At 35.8% G+C, this 23,635-nt stretch overlaps 1 long non-coding RNA gene across 1 annotated transcript in view; it reads left to right on the forward strand.

Annotated features, from left to right (window-relative positions):
• LOC123569137 (uncharacterized) overlaps positions 1-20,323 on the forward strand; it is a 52,190-nt gene extending 31,867 nt beyond the window's left edge. The window contains exon 3 of the long non-coding RNA XR_010581735.1: positions 19,699-20,323. This is a non-coding gene — a long non-coding RNA (uncharacterized lncRNA). The remainder of the gene's footprint in view (positions 1-19,698) is intronic.
• The last annotated feature ends 3,312 nt before the right edge of the window (positions 20,324-23,635 follow it).

A 23,635-nucleotide genomic window follows, 5' to 3' on the forward strand; every position in this document is an offset into this window, starting at 1 on the left:
AAGCTAGAAGAGATTGGGGACCTATATTCACCTTCTTTAAAGAAAATAAATTTCAACCAAGAATTTTATATCCAGCCAAATTAAGCTTCATAAGCAAAGAAGAAATAAAATTCTGTTTAAACAAGCAAATGCTAAGGAAATTTATTATCACCACACCTGCCTTACAAGAGGTCCTTAAGACTATTACTGGCCACTACAAAAACACACTTAACTATATAGACCATTGACATTATAAAGCAACTACATAATCAAGTCTACATAACAACTAGTTAATAACATGTTGACAGATCAAAACTGCACATATCAATATTAACCTTGAACATAAATAGGCTAAATTCTCTACTTAAAAAAACACAGAATGGCAAGTTGGATAAAGAAGCAAGACTCAACTGTATGCTGTCTTCAAGATAACCATCTCACATGCAAGGATTCTAAGTAAAGGCATGGAAAAAAATCTATCAAGCAAACAGAAAACAAATAAGAACAGGGGTTGCAATTCCAATTTCAAGAAAAAAAAATGCTTTAAATAAACAATGGTCAAAAAAAGAAAAACCCCAAACCAAAGAAGAGCATTACATAATGATAAAAAGTTCAATTCAACAAGAAAATTTAAGTATGCTAAATATATATGCACCTAACACTAGAACACCCTGATTTATAAAACTAGTTCTGAGAGACCTATGAAGATATTTAAATAAACATTTAATAATAGTGGGAGACTTCAACACCCTACTGACAGTGTTAGATCATCTAGGCAGAAAACTAACAAAGACATTTGGGACCTAAACTCGACACTTGTCAAAATAGACCTAACAGAAATCTACAGAGCACTCCACTGAACAACAACAGAATATGCAGTCTTCTTATCTGCACATGGCATATACTCTAAAATTGATCCCATGCTCGGCCATAAAGCAATTCTCAACAAATTCAAAAATCCTGAAATCAACCACACTCTGGGACTACAGGACAATCAAAATAGGAATCAATACCAAGAAGAGCTCTCCAAACCATACAATTACATGGAAATTCAACAATCTGTTCCTGAATGACTTTTGGGTAAATAATAAAATTAAAGCAGAAATGAAGAAATTATTTGAAATTCATGAAAAGAAAGATAAAACATACCAGAATCTCTGGGACACAGCTAAAGCAATTTTAAGAGGAAAGCTGAAAATGATGAATGCCAACATCAAAAAGTTAAAAAGATTTCCAATTTACAATCTAACATCAAACCTAGAGGAGCTAGAAAAACAAGAGCAAACAAACCGCAAAGCTAGCAGAAGAAAAGAAATTACCAATATCAGTGCTAAACTGAATGAAATTGGAGGTGAAAACCATACAAAACATCAAAAAAACACTGGCTTTTTTGAAAGAATAAACAAGATTGATAGACCACAAGCTAGAGTAAAGTAAAAAGAGAGAAGATCCAAATAAACACAATTAGAAATGACAAAGGGAATATTACCACTGACCCCACAGAAAAAAAATATCAGAGATAATTATTTATTTTTATTTTAAGTTCCAGGGTACATGTGCAGGATGTACGGGTTTGTTATGTAGGTAAATGTGTGCCATGGTGGTTTGCTGCACCTATCAACCCATCACCTAGGTATTAAGCTCAGCATGCATTATTTTTCCTAATGTCCTCCCTTCCCCAACACCATCCCCCAGCAGGTTCCAGTGTGTGTTGTTCCCCTCCTTGTGTCCTTGTGTTCTCATTGATCAGCTCTCACGTATAAGTGAGAACATGCGGTGCTTGGTTTCTATTCCTGTGTTAGTTTGCTGAGGATAATGGCTTCCAGTTCCATCCATGTCTCTGCAAAGGACATGATCTAATTCCTTTCTATGGCTGCATAGTATTCCATGATGAAAAATGTGTTACATTTTCTTTATCCAGTTTATCACTGATGGGCATTTGTGTTTAATTCCATGTCTTTGCTATTGTGAATAGTGCTGCAATGAACATACATGTGTCTGTATCTTTGTAACAGAATGATTTATATACCTTTGGGTATATACCCAGTTATGGGATTGTTGGGTCAAATGGTATTCTGGTCCTAGATCTTTGAGGAATTGCCACAGTGTATTCCACAATGGTCGAAATGATTTATATTCCCACCAACAGAGTAAAAGCATTCCCATTTCTGTGCAACCTCACCAGGATCTGTTGTTTTTTGACGTTTTAATCACCATTCTGACTGGTATGAGATGGTGTCTCATTTTGGTTTTGATTTGCATTTCTCTAATAATCAGTGATGTTTCAGTTTTTTTCTTTTTTAAGATGGAGTCTCGCTCTGTAACCCAGGCTGGAGTGCAATGGCATGATCTTGGCTCACTGCAACCTCTGCCTCCCAGGTTGAAGCAATTATCTTGCCTCAGCCTCCTGCATAGCTGGGACTACAGGCATGTGCCACCACATCTGTCTAATTTTTGTATTTTTTCATAGACATGGGGTTTCACCATGTAGGCCAGGCTGGTCTAGAACTCCTGACCTTGTGATCCACATGCCTCAGCCTCCCAAAGTGCTGGGATTACAGACATGAACCACTGCATCTGGCCTCAGCTTTTTTTTTCCTAAATTTGTTGGCCGCACGAATGTCTTCTTTTGAGAAGTGTCTGTTCATGTCCTTTGTCCCCTTTTTAATGGGGTGGATTTTTTTCTTGTAAATTTGTTTAAGTTCTTGTAGATTCTGGATATTAGACTTTTTTCAGATAGACAGATTGCAAAGATTTTCTCCCACTCTGTAGATTGCCTGTTTGCTCTGACTATAGTTTATTTTGTTGTACAGAAGCTCTTTAGTTTAATTAGGTTCCATTTGTCAATGTTTGCTTTTGTTGCAATTGCTTTTGGTGATTTCATCATGAAATATCTGCCAATACCTAGGTCCTAAAAGATATTGCCTAGATTTTCTTCCAGAGTTTTTATAGTTTCAGTTTTACATTTAAGTCATTAATCCATCTTGAGTTAATTTTTGCATAAGGTGTAAGGAAGGGGTCCTGTTTTAACCTTCTGCATATGGCTAGCCAGTTCTCCCAAAACCATTTATTAAATAGAGAATCCTTTCCCCATTGCTTGTTTCTGTCAGGTCTGTCAAAGATCAGATAGTTGTAGATGTGTGGTTGTATTTCTGAGTTCTCTATTCAGTTTCATTGGTCTATGCATCTGTTTTTGCGCCAGTACCATGCTGGGTTTTGTTTGTTTATTTGTTTGCTTGTTTGTTTTACTGTAGCCTTGTAGTCTAGTTTGATGCCTCCAGCTTTGTTCTTTCTGCTTAGGATTGTCTTGGCTATATGAGCTCTATTTTGGTTCCATATGAATTTTTAAATAGTTTCTTCTAATTCTGTGAAGAATGTCAATGGTAGTCTAATGGGAATGGTACTGAATCTATACATTACTTTGAGCAATATGACCATTTTCACTGTATTGATCCTTCCTATCTGTGAGCATGGAATGTTTTTCCATCTGCTTGTATCATCTCTGACTTCCCTGAGCAGTGGTTTGTAGTTCTCCCTGAAGAAGCCCTTCTCTTCTCTTGTTAGCTATATTCCTAGGTATTTCATTCTCTTTGTAGCATTGTTAGTGGGAGTTCTTCTCATGACTTGGATCTCTGTTTGCCTGTTGTTGGTGTATAGAAATGCTGTGACCTTTGCACATTAATTTTCCATGCTGAGACTTTACTGAAGTTGTTTATCGACTTAAGAAGCTTTTAGGCTGAGATGATGGGGTTTTCTGGATATAGGATCAGGTCATCTGCAAACTATTTGACTTCCTCTCTTCCTATTTGAATGCACTTTATTTCCTTCTCTTGCTTGATTGCAACAGAAGGAAATAAATAGGAGTGCTAAGAGACAGCATCCTTGTGCCAGTTTTCAAGGGGGAATGCTTCTAGGTTTTGCCCATTCAGTGTGATATTGGCTAGGGGTTTGAAAGAAATGGCTCTTATTATTGAGGTATGTTCCTTCAATAGCTAGTTTATTGAGAGTTTTTAACATAAAGGGATGTTGAATTTTATCTAAGTCCTTTTCTGCATCTATTGAGATAATTATGTAGCTTTTGGTTTTAGATCTGTTTATGTGATGAATTACATTTATTGACTTCCATATGTTGAACCAGCCTTGCATCCAGGGGTTGAAGACAACTTTTTCATTATAGATAAGCTTTTTGATGTGCTGCTGGATTTGGTTTGCCCGTATTTTATTAAGAATTTTGCATTGATGTTCATCAGGGTTATTGGTCTGAAGTTTCCCTTTTTTGTGTATCTCTACCAGGGTTTTGGTATCAGGATGATACTGGGCTCATAGAATGAGTTAAGGAGGAATCCCTGCTCTTCAATAATTTGAAGGAGTTTCAGAAGAAAGTATATCAGCTGCTCTTTGTACTTCTGGGAGTATTCAGCTGTAAACCTATCTGGTCCTGGGCTTTTTTTTTCTTTTTTCTTTTTTTTTGGTTGGTAAACTATTTATTACTGCCTCAATTTTAGAACTTGTTATTGGTCTTTTCAGGGATTCAAATTATTTCTGGTTCAGTCCTGGGAAGGGCATATGTGTCCAGGTAATTGTCCATTTCTTCTAGATTTTCTACTTTATTTGCCTAGAGCTATTTGTAGTATTCTCTGATGGTTGTTTGTATTTCTGTGGGGTCAGTGGTGATATCCCCTTTATGATTTTTTATTGTGTCTCTTTTATTCTTTTTTTCTTCTTTATTAGTCTAGATAGTGGTCTATTTTGTCTTCTTTTTCAAAAAACCAGCTCTTGGATTCATAATTTCTTGAAGGGTTTTTTTGTGTCTCTATCTCCTTCAGTTCCACTCTGAGATTGGTTATTTCTTGTCTTCTGCTAGCTTTGCAGTTCGTTTGCTCTTGGTTCTCTAGTTCTTTTAGTTGTTATATTAAGGTGTCAATTTGAGATCTTTCTAGCTTTTTGATGGGGGCATTTAGTACTATAAATTTCTTTTTATTACTGCTTTAGCTGCATCCCTGAGATTCTGGAACATTGTGTCTTTGTTCCCATTGGTTTCAAATAACTCCTTGATTTCTGTCTCAATTTCATTATTTACCCAGGAGTCACTGAGGAGTAGGTTGCTCAATTTCCATGTAGTTGTGTGGTTTTTGAGTGAGTTTCTTAATCATGTGTTTTAATTTGATTGTGCTGCGGTCTGAAAGACTGTTATTATTTCAGTTCTTTTGAATTTACTGAGGAGTGATAGTGATTTGCTTCTAATTATGTAATAAATTTTAGATTAAGTGCCATATGGCACCAAGAAGAATGTATATTCTGTTGTTTTGGCGTTGAGAGTTCTGTAGATATCAATCAGGTCCACTTGATCCAGAGCTGAATTCAATTCCTGAATATCTTTGTTAATCTTCTGTCTTGATGATCTGTCTAATATTGATAGTGGGTTGTTAAAGTCTCTCACTATTATTGTGTGGGAGTCTGTCTCTTTGTATGTCACTAAGAACTTGTTATATGAATCTGGGTGCTCATGCATTGGGTGCATATATATTTAGGATAGTTAGCTCTTCTTCTTCCCCTGTAAAAATCTCGTGAGACTTAGTCACCATCTTGAGAGGAGCACAGGAAAGACCTGTCCCCATGATTCGATTACCTCCCACTGAATTCCTCCCACAACACATGGCAATTCAAGACGAGATTTGGATGGGGACACAGCCAAACCACATCATTCCACACTCGGCCCCTCCCAAATCTCATGTGCTCACATTTCAAAACCAATCATGCCTTCCCAACAGTCCCCCAATGTCTTAACTCATTTCAGCATTAACTCAAAAGTCCACAGTCCAATATCTCATCTGAGACAAGGCAAGTCCCTTCTGTCTATGAGCCTGTAAAATCAAAAGCAAGTTAGTTACTTCCCAGATACTGTGGAGGTAGAGGCACTGGGTAAATACAGCCATTCCAAATGGGAGAAATTGGCCAAAACAAAAGGGCTACAGGCCCCATACAAGTCCAAAATCCAGCAGGCAGTTAAATCTTAAAGCTCCACAATGATCTCCTTTGACTCCATATGTCACATCCAGGTCACACTGACACAAGAGGTAGGTTCCCATGGTCTTGGGCAGCTCCACCCTGTGGTTTTGCAGGGTACAGCCTCCCTCCCAGCTGTTTTCATGGTCTGGCATTGAGTGTCTGTGGCGTTTCCTGGTGTATGGTGCAAGTTATTGGTGGATCTATCATTCTGGGGTCTAGAGGATGGCAGCCATCTTCTCACAGGTCCACTAGGTGGTGCCCCAGTAGAGACTCTGTGTGGGGCCTCCAAACCCACATTTCCCTTCTGCACTGCCCTAGCAGAGGTTCTCTAGGAGGACTCCACCCCTATAGCAAGCTTCTTCCTGGGCATCCAGGCATTTCTATACATCTTCTGAAATCTAGGCGGAGGTTTCCAAACCCGAGTTTTTGACTTCTGTGTACTCACAGGCTCAATATCATGTAGAAGCTGCCAAGGCTTGGTGTTTGGACCCTCTAAAGCCATGGTCTGAGCTCCATATTGGCCCCTTTCAGCCACAGCTGCAGCAGGTGGGACACAGGGCACCTAGTCCCTAGGCTGCACACAGCACAGGGACCCAAGACCCAGCCTACGAAACCAGGAAACCACTTTTCCCTCCTAGGCCTGCAGGCCTGTGATGGGAGGGGCTGCCATGAAGACCTCTGACATGCCCTAGAGACATTTTCCCCATTGTCTTGGGCAGTAACATTCAGCTCCTCCTTACTTATGCAAATTTCTGCAGCTGGCTTGAATTCCTCCTCAGAAAATGGGATTTTTTTTTTCTATTGCATTGTCAGGCTGCAAATTTTCTGAATTTTTATGCTCTGTTTCCTTAGAAAACTGAACGCCTTTAATAACACCCAAGTTAACTCTTGAATGCTTTGCTACTAAGAAGTTTCTTCTGCCAGATACCCTAAATCATCTCTCTCAAGTTCAAAGTTCCACAAATCTCCAGGGCAGGGGCAAAATGGGACCAGTCTCTTTGCTAAAACGTAACAAGAGTCACCTTTGCTCCAGTTTCCAACATGTTCCTCATCTCCATCTGAGACCACCTCAGCCTGAATTTCATTGTCCATATCATTGTTAGCATTTTGGTCAAAGCTATTCAACAAGTCTCTAGGGAGTTCCAAACTTTCCCACATTTTCCTGTCTTCCTCTAAGCACTCCAAACTGTTCCAACCTCTGCCTGTTACCCAGTTCCAAAGCCTCTTCCACATTTTAGGGTATCTTTGCAGCATTAACCGCCTCCCGGTACCAATTTACTGTATTAGCCTGTTTTCATGTTGCTGATAAAGACATACCTTAGACTGGGAAATTTACAAAATAAAGAGGTTTAATGGACTTACAGTTCCACATGGCTGGGGAGGCCTCACAATCATGGCAGATCTCACATGGTGGCAGACAAGAGAGAGAGACTGTGCAGGGAATTTCCCCCTTATAAAACATCAGATCTGGTGAGACTTATTCACTATCATGAGAAAAGCACAGGAAAGACCTGTCCCCATGATTCAATTATCTCCCATCAAGTCCCTCCCACAACATGCAAGAATTCAAGATGAGATCTGGGTGGGGACCCAGCCAAACCGTATTAGCAAGCAATATGATTCTATACCTAGAAAAACCTGTAGTCTCTACCCAAAGGCACCTAGATCTGATAAACATCTTCATGTTTCTGGATACAACAGAAGTTTCTGGACCAAGAAACAACATCAAGTTTCTGGATACAAAATCAATGTATAAAAATCAGTACCATTTCTATACACTGGTAGCATCCAAGATTAGAGCCAAATCAAGAACACACTCCCATTCATAATAGCCACAAAAAGAATTGAATATTTAAAAAGACAAGTAACCAGAGAAGTGAAGGAGCTCTACAGTGAGAATTACAAAACACTGCTGAAAGAAATCAGAGATGACACAATCAAATGGAAAAACATTCCATGCCCTTGAATATGAAAAATCAATATTTTTAAGATGGCCATTCTATCCAAGTCAATTTACAGATTCAATGCTATTCCTATCAAACTACCAACAACCTTTTTCACAGACTTAGAAAAAAAATCTATTCCAACATTCATATGGAACCAAAAAAGATCCCAAATAGCCAAAGCAATCCTAAGCAAAATGCACAAAGCTGGAGGCATCACACTATTCAGCTTCAAACTACACTACAAGGGTACAGTAACCAAAACAGCATTGTACTGGTATAAAAAACAGACACCTAGACTAATAGTACAGAATAGAGAGTGCAGAAACAATGCTGCACACCTACAACCATCTGATCTTTGACAAAGCTGACAATAAGAAACAATGGGAAAAGGACTCTCTATTTAATAAATGATGTAGGAATAACCAGCTATCCATATGCAGAGGATTGAAGTTTGGCCCCTTCCTTCTACCATATACAAAAATCAACTCAAGATGGATTAAAGACTTAAATGTAAAACCTAAAACTATAAAAGCCCTGGAAGAAAAACACATGACAAAGACTCCAAACGCAATTCCAACAAAAACAAAAATTGACATATGGAACCTAATTAAACTAAAGAGCTTTTGCACAGCAAAAGAAAATAGCAGCAGCGTAAACAGGCAACCCACAGAATGGGAGAAAATATTTGCAAACTATGCATCAAACAAAGGTCTAATATTCAGCTTCTATAAGGAACTTAAAGAAATTTACAAAAAAATTCTTATTAAAATGGGCAAAAGAATGCACAGACACTTCTTAAAAGAAGACATACACACAGCCAATAAGCATATTAAAAATGCTATCATTACTCATTAGAGAAATACAAATATACACATCAAAATCATAATGAGATACCATCTCACACCACTCAGAATGGCTATTATTAGAAAGTCAAAAAATACAGATTCTTATGAGGTTGCAGAGAAAAAGAGAACACTTATAACCACTGGTGAGGGTGTAAACTAAGGTGGCCACTTTGGAAAGCAGTTTGGAGATTTCTCCAAGAACCTAAAACAAAAGTAACATTTGACCTAGCAATCCCATTACTGGGTATACACCCAAAGAAATATAAATTATTTTATCATATACACACATGCATGTATATGTTCACTGCAGCACCATTCAAACTATCAAAGACAAGAAATCAACCTAAATGCCCATCAATGATAGACTAGATAACGAAAATGTGATACATAACACACCATAGAATTCTAAGCAGCCATAAAAAAGAATGAAATCATGTCCTTTGCCACTGGAGGCTATTATCCTGAGCAAACTAATGCAGGAATGGAAAAATCAAGAACTGCATGTTTTGTCTTATAAATGGGAATTAAACACTGAGTAAACATGAACACAAAGAAGGGAATAATAGACTCTGGGACCTACTTGAGGGTGGAAGGTGGGAGAGGATGAGGATCAAAAATCTACCTATCAGATACTACGCTTATTACCTGGTTGACAAAATAATCTGTACACCATACACTCATGCATGCAATTTACTCATCTAACAAACCTACAAATGTACACCTGAATCTAAAATACAAACTAGAAAAAAGAAGAACGAGGAGTCCCAGAGACACAGGTTTTATTTCCAATGATTATTTAAAAAGCTTTACCTATCCTTTATTCACTCAAAATATATTTATGTGTCAGTCTTGATTTAGGGATACATTAGTGAAAAAATAAATAAAAGCCAACCCTGTGACGCTTATGTTCTAGTAGCATAGAGGCATATAATAAAGGAATGAAAAAAGAAATGGAATAATGATGAGTTAATTTTGGAATAAACAAATATCTGAATATGAATGACTGAATTTAAATTTTGAATATTCCATTTTTACTTTCAAAATATATTTCCAGTCTGTCTTTTTCTAATTCCTGTTGATTCCTTTTATACAGTATGATAAACATAGTAAGTGTCATGGAAAACCAAAAATATATGGAGTTAAGAGGATCAAAAAACATAATGGGAGTAGTAGGTTTGGGGAGATTAGCTGGCTGCAAGACAGTTTTCAAGGTAGGTCTCATTGAGAAGGGGTGATTTGATCAAAGACTTAAAGCAGGTATGGATGCCATCTATACAGAAAAAAAGAATGAGCACACCAGAAAGAGAGAGCAGTCAGTGCTAAGCTCTTTAGTTGAGAATGCTTGAAGCATTCAATGACTCTCAAAGAGGCCAGAAAACCAGAACAAAATGAGCCAGATGATGAGCAAAAGGAAAGATGAATTCAAGCAGTACTTGGAAACCAACTTGTGCTGTTTCTCATCAGACTTGGTAAAAACTTTGTCTTTTATTCTGTGTATAATGGGAAGCTACTTCATGCAGAGTTTGACTAGACTTGGGATATGAAATGATGTAAACATTAAAAGACTCACTAACTGTGGTGTTGAGAATAGACTTCAGGGGTAAAGATGGAAGCAGACCAGTTAGAAAGCTAAAAAATTATCCAAGTGACATATAATGGAGGCTCAAACTAGGATAGTAAAAGTGGTATTATATATATACACACACACACACAATTTTAATTTATATATATATAAATATATAACATACAGAATGTATATGAGATACCTCATATAAATGGAATCCTGCAGTATTTGTCCTTCTGTGGCTGGCTTATTTCACTTAGAATAACGTCCTCACAGTTCATCAATATTGTAGCATATGACAGCATTTCCTCCTTTTTTTAAGGCTGAATATTTTATTATATATATACACACATATGGTTACATATATATTATATAGTTTTTTATATATAAATATATGTGTATACATATGCCACATTTTATTTATCCATCCATCAATAAACATTTACACTGTTTTCACCTCTTGGTTATTGTAAATAATGCTGTAATAAATATGGGAGTGCATATTTATTACACTTCTAAACCCTGTTTTCAATTCTTTTGTATTAAATACTCAGAAGTGAGATTACTGGGTCACATATGGTAGTTTTTTTTTTTTTTAAGAACTTCCATACTGTTTTTCATAGCAGCTGCATCATTTTACATTCCCACCAACACTGCAAAAAGTGTTCCTATTTTTTTTATATCCTTGTCAACACTGGTTATTTTCTGTTTGCTTTGTTTTGTTTTGTTTATAATGACCATCCTAAAAGGAGTGAGATGCTATCTCACTGTAGTTTTTATTTGATTTCCCTGATGATTTGTGATGCTGAGTATTTTTTCATATATTTGTTGGCATTTGTATGTCATCTTTGGAGAAATGTCTATTCAACTTCTTTGCCTGGTTTTTAGCAGGATTATTTGGGAATTTTTGGTCAAGTTGTAGAAATTTTTTATATACTATGGATATTAACTCCTCACCAGATATATGCATTGCAAATATTTTCTCCCATTTCATAAGTTGCCTTTTCATTGTTTTACTGTTGATTTTTTCCTTTTGCTGTGCAGCTTTTTGACTTGATACAATCCCAATTGTAGATTTCTGCTTTTGTTGTCTGTGCATTTGGTATCATATCCAAGACATCATTGGCAAGACCAATGTTATGAAGATTTCTGCTGTATTATTGTCTAAGAGTTTTATATTTTCAGTTCTTACATTGTCTTTAACATATTTTGAGTTTATTTTTGTATATCATGTATGATAAAGGTCCAATTTCATTCTCTTCCATTTGGATATCCAATTTTCCCAGTATCATTTGTAGAAAACACTATTCTGTCCTCATTGTGTAGTTTTGGCATTCTTGTTGAACACCAATTAACTGTATTATGTGTGGGTTTATTTCTGGGTTCTCTATTATGTTCCATTGGTTTATATGTCTGCCTTTTTGCCAGTATCATATGGTTTTGATTACTAAAGATTTGTAACATGTTTTAAAGGCAAGAAGTTTGAGAACTGCAGCTTCGTTCTTATTTCTTACTATTGTTTTTATGTGGGATTTTTTGTAGTTCCATGTGAATTTTAGGATTGTTTTTCCTATCTCTGAAAAAATATGACTTGGGGGTTTTTATAGGAATTGTATTGAATCTGCTGTTTGTTTGGGGTACCATATACATTTTAACAATATTAAATCTTCCAATGAAAGAGCATGGTATGTCTATTTATTTGTGTTTCTTTAAATTATTTCAGCAACAGTTTGTAGTTTTCAGCATACAAGTTTTTTGCCCTTTGTTTATTTCTACGTATTTTGTTATACTATTTGTATACTATTGTATATGCTATTACTTTCTTCTCAGATTGTTTGCTGTTAGTATATAAAAATACAACTGATTTTTGAATGTTAATTTTATATCTTGCTACTTTACTGGATTCATTTATTAGTTCTAACAGTTGTTGTGGAATCTTTAGAGTGTTCTACATATAAGATCATATCATCTATAAATGCAGACAATTTTCACATAGATAAATAATCACATATGGTTTTTGTTTGTTTGTTTGTTTTTGTTTTTTTGAGGAACTTCCATACTGTTTTTCATAGCAGCTGCATCATTTTACATTCCCAAAACAGTGCAGGAAGGGTTCCTATTTCTTCATATCCCTATCAGCACTTGTTATTTTCTGTCTGTCTGTTTGGTTTTGTTTATAATGGCCATCCTAGTAGGATCTTTTCTGCTCCTTTCTTATTTGGATGCTGTTTGTTTATTTTTCTTGCATAGTTTATCTGGCCAAGTCTCCTAGTACAGGTTGATCATTCCTAGTCCAAAGAAAATTTGAAATCTGGAATGTTACAAAACAAAAAACATTTTGAGCACCAATATGATGCCACAAATGGAAAATTCCACACCTAATGTCACGTACACAAACTTTGCTTCATGAACAAAATTATTAAAAATATGTAAAATTATCTTTAGGTATGTGTTTAAGGTGTCTATAAAACAGAAATAAAGTTATTATTCAGGACTTTGGTCCCATCCCCACAATATCTCATTATGCAGATGCAAAAATATTACAAAATCTAAAATCCAAAACACTTCTGGCACCAAGTATTTCAGATGAGGGATATCCAACCTGTATTATTTTGAAAAGAAGGGGTAACAGCTACCTTGTATGGTCCTTTATCTTAAAGGAAACTCTTTCAGTTTCCATCACTGAGTATGATGTTTACTGTGGGCTTTTTATATACAACCTTTGTTATGTTAAGGTAATTCCTTCTATTACTAGTTTTGTTAGTGTTTTATCATGAAAGGGTATTGAATTTTGCCAGATGCTTTTTCCTATCTTCTTTCCAGTTTTTCCAACCAAGAATGTCTTTCTCAAGGACCTTAGAGCCATCTCTTTGAAATGTAATCATGAAGAAAGAAAGCACCTCTATTTCCCAGTCTGTCTGGAAGAGCAAGAGACTAATTTTGATAAGTGCTAAGCAGCAAACACAAGTAACCTAATCACATTGACCAACCTCTCCACTAAAGTTCATTCTCTACTACTTCTACTTCTCCCACAGCATACCCACCTCTTGAAAATCCTCCTGCCCTTTGTTTCAGCTCAATCAGAGATTGATTCAGTTTAATCTCTCTCCCTTATTGCAAAAGTCTTGATCCCTATTGAGTGATCTTCTTGCTTGTATGTTTAACTGGCCTGCTGTAAGATTTCTTTAACACCAGTGAGCTAGAAAGAAAGTAAAGAGAATGTGATAGAAGCCAAGTAAAGAATGAGTACCAAGGGAAAGTAATTGATTGTATTAGTCCAACTATAAAGTAATACCTGAGGCTGGATAATTCATTTTAAAAAGAGGTTTAATTCACTCAAGGTTCTATGAGGTGTACAGAAAGCATAATAGAAGCATCTGCTTCTGGTAGGGGCCTCAAGAAGCTCACAATCATGGCAGAAAGCGAAGATGGAGGATGTGCATCACATGACAAGAGTAGGAGCAAGACAGAGCAAGGGAGAACTGCCAAGCTCCTTTAAACAACCAGCTCTCACATGAACTAAGAGTAAGAACTCAGTCATTACCCTAGAGATGGCAACAAGCCATTCATGAGAAGTTCACCCTCATAGCCCAAACACCTCCCATTATGCCCCACCTCCAACAATGGGAATCACATTTCAACATGAGATGTGGAAGAGACAAACATTCAAACTGTATCACTGACCAAATGCATTTGATTAATATGATGAGTACAAATAAAAGACTAATACATTTAGCAATAAGAAGGTCATTGCTAACTTTGAGAACTATTGACCTTACAATGGTTGAAATAAAAGCTAATGAGTGTACATCTGAAAGAGAATGGAAAAAGATAACACTTTCCAGGAGAAAGTAATGCAAATGGGGCAGAAAAATGACTAGTAGCTGGAAGAGGAACTTAAGAAATATTATGAAAATAAGTTTCTTCAAATAGTTATTTGAAGTGCAAAACTTATAGTTGCTTACATTTTAAGTTACAGATGCTGAATGCCTTTAGACATTTGAAGAAATATTTGTATGTAAACATTATGTTAAGTTAGAAACAAATAGTATAAATGTTAGTAATAGTACTTTGAAAATAAAACGATGCATGTCCAAATAATCCATGACTAAAACATTGAATCATGTTCACGAATTGCTAAAAATGGAAAGCTAAAAACATTTATAACTAATGACAGTAAAAGTAATAACTATCAAAACAAAAAATGGTATAGGCATACAATTTTATTGTATTTCACTGTATTGTGCTTTGCAATATTGCCACAAAATGAAGGTTTGTGGCAACCCTGCCTTGAGTAATTCTTTTGGTGCCATTTTTCTAAGAGCATGTGTTCAATTTGTGTCTCTGTATCACATGTTGGTTATTCTCCCAATATTTCCAACATTTTTATTATGTCTGTTGTAATGATCTGTGACCAATGATCTTTGATCTTTGATGTTACTATTGTAATTGTATTGAGACTTCACAAATGCACCCACATAAGACAGTGAACTTAATTGATTAATGTTTTGTGTGTTCTAAGAACTCTACTCACTAACTGTTCTCCTATCTCTTTCCCTCTCCTCAGGATTCCCTACTCCCTAAAACACAGTAATATTAAAATTAGACCAGTTAATAACCCTACAAAGACCTCTAACTGTTCAAGTGAAAGGAATGGTTGCACATTTTTAACCTGAAATTAAAAAGTAGACAATCATGCCTTACTGTGGAAGACATCTCAAAAGCTGAGATAGGCCAAAAGATAGACCTCTTGTGCCAAACAGCCAAATTGTGAGTACTAAAGGCATCACGCTACCTGACTTCAAACTATACTACAAGGCTGCAGTAACCAAAACAGCATGGTACTGGTACCAAAACAGAGATATAGACCAATGGAACAGAACAGAGTCCTCAGAAATAATACCACACATCTATAGCCATCTGACCTTTGATAAACCTGAGAAATACAAGAAATTGGGAAAGGATTCCCTATTTATAATTTATAAGATAATGCAGCAAATTATCTAGATCTAGCTAAGACAATCAATGAAGGTGGCCACACAAAACAACAAATTTTCAATGTAGACATAACAGCTTTCCACTGGAAGAAGATGTTATCTAGGGCTTTCTAGCAAGAGAGAAGTCAATGCCTGGCTTCAAAGCTTCAAAAAACAGGCTGACTCTCTTTTAGGGACTAATGCAACTGGTGACTTTAAGTCGGAGTCAATGTTAATTTACCATTCTGAAAACCCTAGAGCCCTTAAGCATTATGCTGTATTTACTCTGCCTGTGCTCTATAAATGGAACAATAAAGCCTGGATGACCACATGTCTGCTTATAGCATGGTTTATTGAATATTTTACTCAGTTCTCTGTATTTCTTTATTGTTGAGACCTACTCCTTAGAAAAAAAAAAAGAAAAAAAAAGATTTCCACAAAACATTACTGCTCATTAACGGTAACGGTCACCGAAGATCTCTGATGAAGATGTACAAGGAGATAAATGTTGTTATGCTTATCAACACAGCATCCATTCAGAAGCCCATGGATCAAGGAGTAATTTCTATTTTTAAGCATTATTATTTAAGAAATACATTTTGTAAGGCTATAGCTGCCATAGGTTGTGATTCCCATGATGGATCTGGGCACCATAAATTAAAAACCTTCCAGAAAGTATTCACCATCTTTAGATTACAAAAACAGATTTATAATATTACATAAACTCAGTAGATAAGGCAGTGACAGCATTTGAGTGGTTTGTCTTTACTTTTGAAAGAAGTTCTACTTTGGGTAAAATGCTATCTAACAGCATCACATACTGCAGAGCAATCTTTCATGAAAGAAGTCAATCAATGGGGCAAATTTCATTGTTATTTTAAGAAATTCCCACAGCCATCCCAACCTTCACCAAGCATCACCCTGATCAGCCAGCAGCAATGAACACGGAGGAAACCCTCCACCAGCAAAAGTTTATGACAGGCTGAAGCCTCGGATGATTGTTAGAATTTTTAGCAATAAAACATTTTAAATTAAGATAGGCATATTATTTTTCACATTTAATAGACTACATAAATATAAACAAAACTTCTATATGTACTGGGAAACCAAAAATTTGTGTGACTTGCTTTATTTTGATATTTACTTCATTGTGATAGTTTGAAACCAAACCCACAATATCTTGAAGTATACCTGTAATGATATGAACATTTATAATCTTAAATAAATTTCTTCAATGGCAACATGATTTTTAAAATACATCAGTTATATATTCAACTCACAGAACCAGGAAAAGAATCATGAAGTTAAATAAGAGGAAGAAAAGAAAAATACAATAAAGTAAAAACAAAGAAATGATATAAATTGTTAAAGTTTTAATTAAACCTGTCTTAGTTGGCTTAGGCTGCTATAACAAAATACCACAAATTGGGTAGCTTATAAATAGCAGAAATGTATTTCTCACAGTTCTGAAGGGTGGAAATTCAACATTAGTTTGGCAGCATGGTTGGGTTCTTGTGAGGGCCTTCTTCTAAGTTGCAGACTGCCAGTGTCTCACTATATCATCACATGGTGGAGAGTAGGGCAGAGAATGAAAGCACTCTCATGTGCCTCTTTTATGGGCATAATTTTATTCATAAGGACTCCACCTTTATGACCTCATCTACTCCTAATTATGTCTTGAAGGCCCCACCTCCTAATACCATTGCACTAGAGATTAGATCTCAAAATATGAATTTTAATGAGACACAAACATTCAGTCCATAAAATTATTCTTTGAAATGATTAGTAAGAGACAAGTCTCATGCAATTTGCATCAAGTTTGTAAAAGAAAGAAGAAACTAACAAACAATACTAAAGTATTGGGACAAAAACTTTCTGTAGCAGGACTGCTTTCTTCTGGATTTCTGGGAGATTACTGAGAAGCTGGCTGATACAACCCAGAAATGTCAGCTCTCCCTCCTTTCTTTTCTATGGATTCCCCCAGTGTAGGGTTCTTTTTTGTGAACTTTCTGGAGAAGTACTGAGAGTTTAAACACCATGTAAGAAATATGCTATCTATTAGGTCAGAGCCTGAGCTCTATATCATGTTGGCCAGGCTGGTCTCAATCTCCTGACCTCAGGTGATCTGCCTGCCTTCGCCTTTCAAAGTGCTAGGATTACAGGCATGAGCCAACACGCCCAGCCAAGTGCAGCTCTTAATGGAAGGCTGTTAAAGTACACTGTAAGAAAAGCATGTGGAGTCAGAGATATGTTGCAGCCATCTTTGAAAAACAGAATCTATCCCACTGACATTATCAATGTTCTTGAGGGTGTGACAAATCAGTTACTCTCATAAACTGCCAGTGATAATGCAGTGGTGCAGTGGCTCAGGAGGACCAGTTTGGAACAATCAAAAGGCATATACCACGTAATATAGTTTTTTCCCTACTATTTTCCCTATATACTTTCATAAATTCTAATAAATACATTTATTAAAAATTGTGATATTTTCAAAGGATATAGTATAAATTTTTCTCAATAAACTATGACATTTAATAGATATAGGCATATATATGAATATATATATATATGTTTTCATTCACAGTTCATAGCTCATAACTCTCATAGCAATTGTTATAGTATTTTGTTAAAATGTTGGGGCAATCTGGGCCTTAGAAGCGACCTCAGGAAACAAAATCTCTCTCTCTGACCCTCTCCCATGCTTTCACCTGCCCAAGTCAGGACTTCAATCTCATGTGGGTCATAAGACCCTCATTCCAGAGAGGGTCCTGCCCCATACTCTGGAGGAAGGAATGTTGCACAGAGACTAAGAAGGACCTGAACAGACAGGACTTGCTGCGTTTAGATCATACCCTTCTCATCCGATTACATTTTGACACAATTGTCCATGTTTCAGTCAACCAATTAAGTCTCCATAAAGACCCAAAGGAGAGAGTTTGGCGATTCCAGAAAGTTGACCGTGTGATTCCTCCAGATTTCTGGAGGACAGCATACCCAGGGAGGGCGTGGAAGCTCCCTGCACCTTCCCCCTTCCTTACCTTATGCATCTCTTTATCTGTAGTCTTTGTAGTATCCTTTCTAATAAACTGGCAAAAATAAGTTTTTCCCTGAGTTCTGTGAGCTGCTCCAGCAAATTAATCAAACCCAAAGAGAAGGTCGCGGGAACCACAAACTGAAGTCAGTCAATCAGAAGTTTCAGGGGCCCAGACTTGCAACTGGTGTCTGGGGTAATGGGTCCGTCTTGGGGACTGAGCCTTAAACCTGTGGGATCTGACACTATCTCTAGGTAAAGTATCTGAATTGAATTGGAGGGCACCCAACTGGTGTCTGCTGCTTGGTATATGAGGAAAAATCCCCACATATTCGGCCACAGAATTCTCCTTCTGTGATGATGATTGTTGCGTTGTGTGAGAGCAGAGGAAAACAGTTTGAGAGAGTTTTGCCCTACAGAGAAAGAAAGACAGACTTATATGTATGATTGAATATTATAAATTATTTTTTAAATAAACAGAAACTACATATACACACACAATGAATTGATCTCAAAACCAGTGTTGAGTAAGAGACTTTTGGACAAAGCTCATTTGCATGACAACTGTTTGTCATATTATCTGCAGATGTATATATTAACCTAAGTTTGGAGAAAAACTTTTGACCTGGATTTCTGCCTTCAGATATATATATCAGGGCAGATATCCCAAAAGAATCTCACTATAAAATAATTTGAAATATTGGCTAAAATATTGGAAAAAATTAACTTGGAGCTTAGCTCTTAAGCAAAGGGGTAAAACAAAGATAAAATTAGTAATACCAGAATATTAAGAATATTAATATCAGAATACTAAGCTGATACTGAAACTGCAGCTGCAGTAAAGGTATTTGTTCATCTTGGTAACAACAGTCTTCAAAGAAAGTAAAAAGGCAGTACATAATAGAGAACAAACACAATTCATTTTGAAGTCTCAAAAAGCAAAATCTACACAGAGAAACAGTGCAGGGAGATACTGACTACAAAGCATATACAAATAGAAATTTTAGGAAGGTAATAGAACTGCTCTATAGTTTGATGGTAGTAGCTACATGGTTCCTAGCATTTGGAAAAACTCATAGAACTGTACACCAAAAAGAGCAAATTTTACTAGGTGTAATTTTTTTAAATAAATAAACATCAAAAAATTACTTGAGAAATTCTCACTGTTTCCAAATTAACACACTTGACAATAACCATTGGGTTAACAAAGAAATCATAAGTGAAATTTAGAAATATTTTCAATTGAATGATAAAATGCAAGATATCAAAATCTGTGAGATGCAGCTAAAGTAGTATTTAGAAGAATATTTATTTATTTATTTATTTATACATTTATTTTTTGAGACAGGGTCTCCCTCTGTTTCCCAGGCTGGAATACATTGGCATGATCATGGATCACCGCAGCCTCTAACTCCTGAAGTGAAGACATCCTCCCACCTCAGCCCCCTGCATAGCTGCAATCACATCTGGCTTACTTTTTACTTTAAATGTGTGCATTAGAAGAAAATAATATCTAAAATAAATTATCTATGTGTCCATTGTAAGCTAGAAAATGAAGAGTAAATTAAACATTAATAAGTGGAAGTGGGGAAATAGTAAAGATCAGAACTGAGACTAATGAAATAAAAAAAGGAAAACCAATTTTTAAAAAATGACAAAAAGCTGGTTCTTTCCTCACTAATCAAAATTACCAAAAATACACATTTTACCAAATGTAAAATCTACCTCATTCATGTTGTTTTAAAATAAAAATATTTAGCAAGTAGAATTTGGCAATACATAACTTGTAAATTCTACTGACTTACCCCAGAATTGTAATGCTAGAAGGTGAAACAATCTTTATTTCCACAGAGACCAAAAATGTGTTTCATAAAATTCAAAACTATTCCTGATTTAAAAAATATTTTAAGCATGGGAATAAATATTTCCTTAACTTTATCAAAAACACTGTCAAAACAAAATCCCTCCTCAATAGTGAATAAAATTCTAAGTATATTTATATTAACATTCACCTTGCAAAATGTATTCATCTTTCAAAATTCATCTTAGATATAACCTCTCCAAATATTTTTTGGCAAATCTTTTAACACTCTCCAATAATTTGCTATTTTCTCTATAATAATATCATCTTCTACTTAATTTCTACTTAAATTTGTTCATTTAAATGTCTTTCTTCTAAATTTGAATATAAATTCCTTAAAAACCAGAACTTTGCTTTATTCTTAATAATTTTAGTTTCAACTGTTTATAGAATTTTTTAGCACATAGTGCTTAACATATGGTTCAGATTTTTTAAGTGTACATTATTTTATTTACTTTTATATCCTGAAAGTTAATATTCTTTTTATTTTAGATATTTAATAAATTTAATAATTTGCTTAAAGTTACTTAACTAAAAAGGACTGAAACTCAATTTTAGATACCTACCCAATTCAAATGTTTTCACTTTAATAACATATTGTATTAGTTGCCATTGCTGCTATCACAAATATTAAACATTTCTTGGCTTCAAACTACACAAATGTATCATTTTACAGTTCTTCCCAGTGAGATCTATGTTGGATAGATCTGTCTAAAATCAAGGTGTTGGCAGAACTGCATTCTCTTCAGCAGACTTGAGGGGAGAATCTATTTTCTTGCCTCTCTGGGTTCTGCAGGCTGCACACCTTGCTTGGCTTGTGCCTGTCTTCCATTTCAAAGCAAGCAATGGCTGGTTACGTCTTTCTCACATAACAGCACTCTGATTCTGACACTTCTGTCTCCTTTCTTCACTTTTAAGAACCTTCGTGATAACACTGGAACCACACATACAATCCAGGATAAACTCTCCATTTTAAGGTCAGCTGATTAGTAACATTAATCCTCTCCTTCCCACGCAACGTAACATATACACAGGTTCTGGGGAGTAGAACGCAGATATTTAGGGGAAGATATTATTCTTCCTACCACACAAATCCATTAATATGATCCACTTAAACGTTAATGAGTTAATGAGTAAAAATATTGAATATTAAAAGAGTCTTGAACCTATAATACTTTTAGTATATAATACTTTCAGAGTATAAATTAATATATGTACATATAAAATTCTTGGGCAAAATGTATTTCCTAGATCACAATTTACATCTAAATCAAAGGGTAAATGTTGTTCTACAAGACTCAAACCAAATTAAGTGGAAAGAAAAAGAAAAAAGAAACCATGCTATTGGATTTAAAAGAAGCAATTGTTGAGAACAGACTTTACAGCTTGTGGTGGCTTTCAATCTATTCTCCGGCAACTGTAGTATTTCCCAAGCTCCAGAGAGGCTTTCTGCTTTTAACACGGAATTAAAATGATCTTTTTTCCAATTTGCAAGGGGAAAATGAAAATTTCTTTTTCCAATTTTAACATTTTCCCCCTTAAAAAACAAACAAACAAACAAACAAACACCTTTTGGCACCTGCTGCCACATTTCCTCTATTAAACACCAGCAGATAATAAAATCAATCACTGAGTAATTGGAAAATAAGTTTTTTTAAAACAATAGTAAAATAAACCACTACCAGAGAGAGAAAGTCTTTCTCAATTTGACATCTTGTTTTTCTTATTGTTTACATGTTTTTAAAGATTATTTATGACATTTTGGAGAGATCATAAGATGAGGCCCTGTAACGCTTAGTTTTGTGCCTTCATATGTCTTTACATAAATGATTGTTTAAAACTATATTATCAGAAATCCTCAATATACATACACTGTGCTCACTGTGCTACCTCTCCTCTCTCCTATTTATATTCATACCATATCTACGTGTCAGATTTACTTCAATCTCACATGCTCCACAGCATCCCCAGATTAACACCAGCAAATGTCACCTGATCTTGTTCACTGTGTACATCTAATTATGTATAGACTTGGCTGCTATATGGTGCCAATAATAAAATCAGTGTATTATTTTCTATATACATATCCCTGTATAATTTCATATATATGTATTTCTCTATATACAAGTTTCTACTCTGAAAGCCAAATATAGCCATCTGTCTACGAATAGCTTAGTGAAATCATTAAGAGGGATAAAAGTAGAATAATTAATATTTAGCTTTCCTTACTCAAAATAAGATTTTGCAACAAAAATGGGCTTGAAAATTTGGTACTATTGAAGTGGATTTTGATACACTTCACAGTTTATATGACTGGTCCAGAGAGGAAGACAAAAGAAGGAAATTCCCACCTCTTATAATCCCAGGGATTTCGGGACCAGGTGTGGGAGGTGAGTAATTTTAGAAACTGCTAGATAAGTAGAGGGGTGGCCAAGCACATCTAGGTAGTGGCATAGTAGCAAGGAGAAAGCAAGCCTTTAGAAGCTTGCACAATGACATTTTCAACTCAGCAACCGGGCTTCCTGGCTGAGGTGGTAGTATTTCAAGATACATACACAGGTGAAGCTAAAGCCATCCTTCTGGCTTTCCATGGCCATGTGTAAGAGACCAAGAAGCCTTGCAAATGAGGGGAAAGAATAGGAAGCTTTATGGAAAATCTCTGGATCTAAAGCAAAAAGGCTATCTCTGCTGAAGATTTCAAGCTCAAAGACCAATGATGCCAGAGCCCTAGACTCCACAAGGAAGAGTGCAGTTTTATCCAGATAGCTAGAAACAGCCAGTTGCAGTGCAGAAGGCACCACTCCCAAAAGCAGACCACGTCTGCAAAATGTATCTAAAGAACAGTATGATTAGAGGTCTCCATTTTCTCCTCTGCCATGATGACACAATAAGACTCCCTTTCACTATCTGTCCCAACACTACCTGGGAATGGAGCAGATTTGAAAGACAGAGTCCCTCTCCTGAGACACCCAAGAAGAGTTTGGGTTGCATAAAAAGATAATGACATTGTTGGTTTGCCAGGAGGTCATAAGATAGGACTGAATTTCTTTCTCTTTACCCAATAGATTACACTTGCAGACAAAAAAAACCCAAAACTATATATTCATTAATTACAGTGTGGATAATGTAGGAGCCTCAAGTTGTTCATTAATTGTCTTCAATGCATGTCTTAACTTTGATATGTTTCTTCACTGGGCACAGTGCTAGTCACAAAGTAAACATTAATACTTGATTAATAGAAATAAACATATTCCCCACAAGTGTCCTTGTGGAGCTTCAGTCTACCTGTGGCTCTTAACAAAAGGTGATACTGCCTTCTTAGGAGGTTTTGGCACTATAAAGAAATGTTTTTGCTTTTCACAGTGGCTAGGAAGTGCTACAGCATTTTAGTGTTTGGGAACCCAGGGTTGCTAAATGCCAAAAA

This window comes from Macaca fascicularis, chromosome 15, assembly GCF_037993035.2.
Source record: "Macaca fascicularis isolate 582-1 chromosome 15, T2T-MFA8v1.1".
Lineage (NCBI taxonomy): Eukaryota > Metazoa > Chordata > Mammalia > Primates > Cercopithecidae > Macaca > Macaca fascicularis.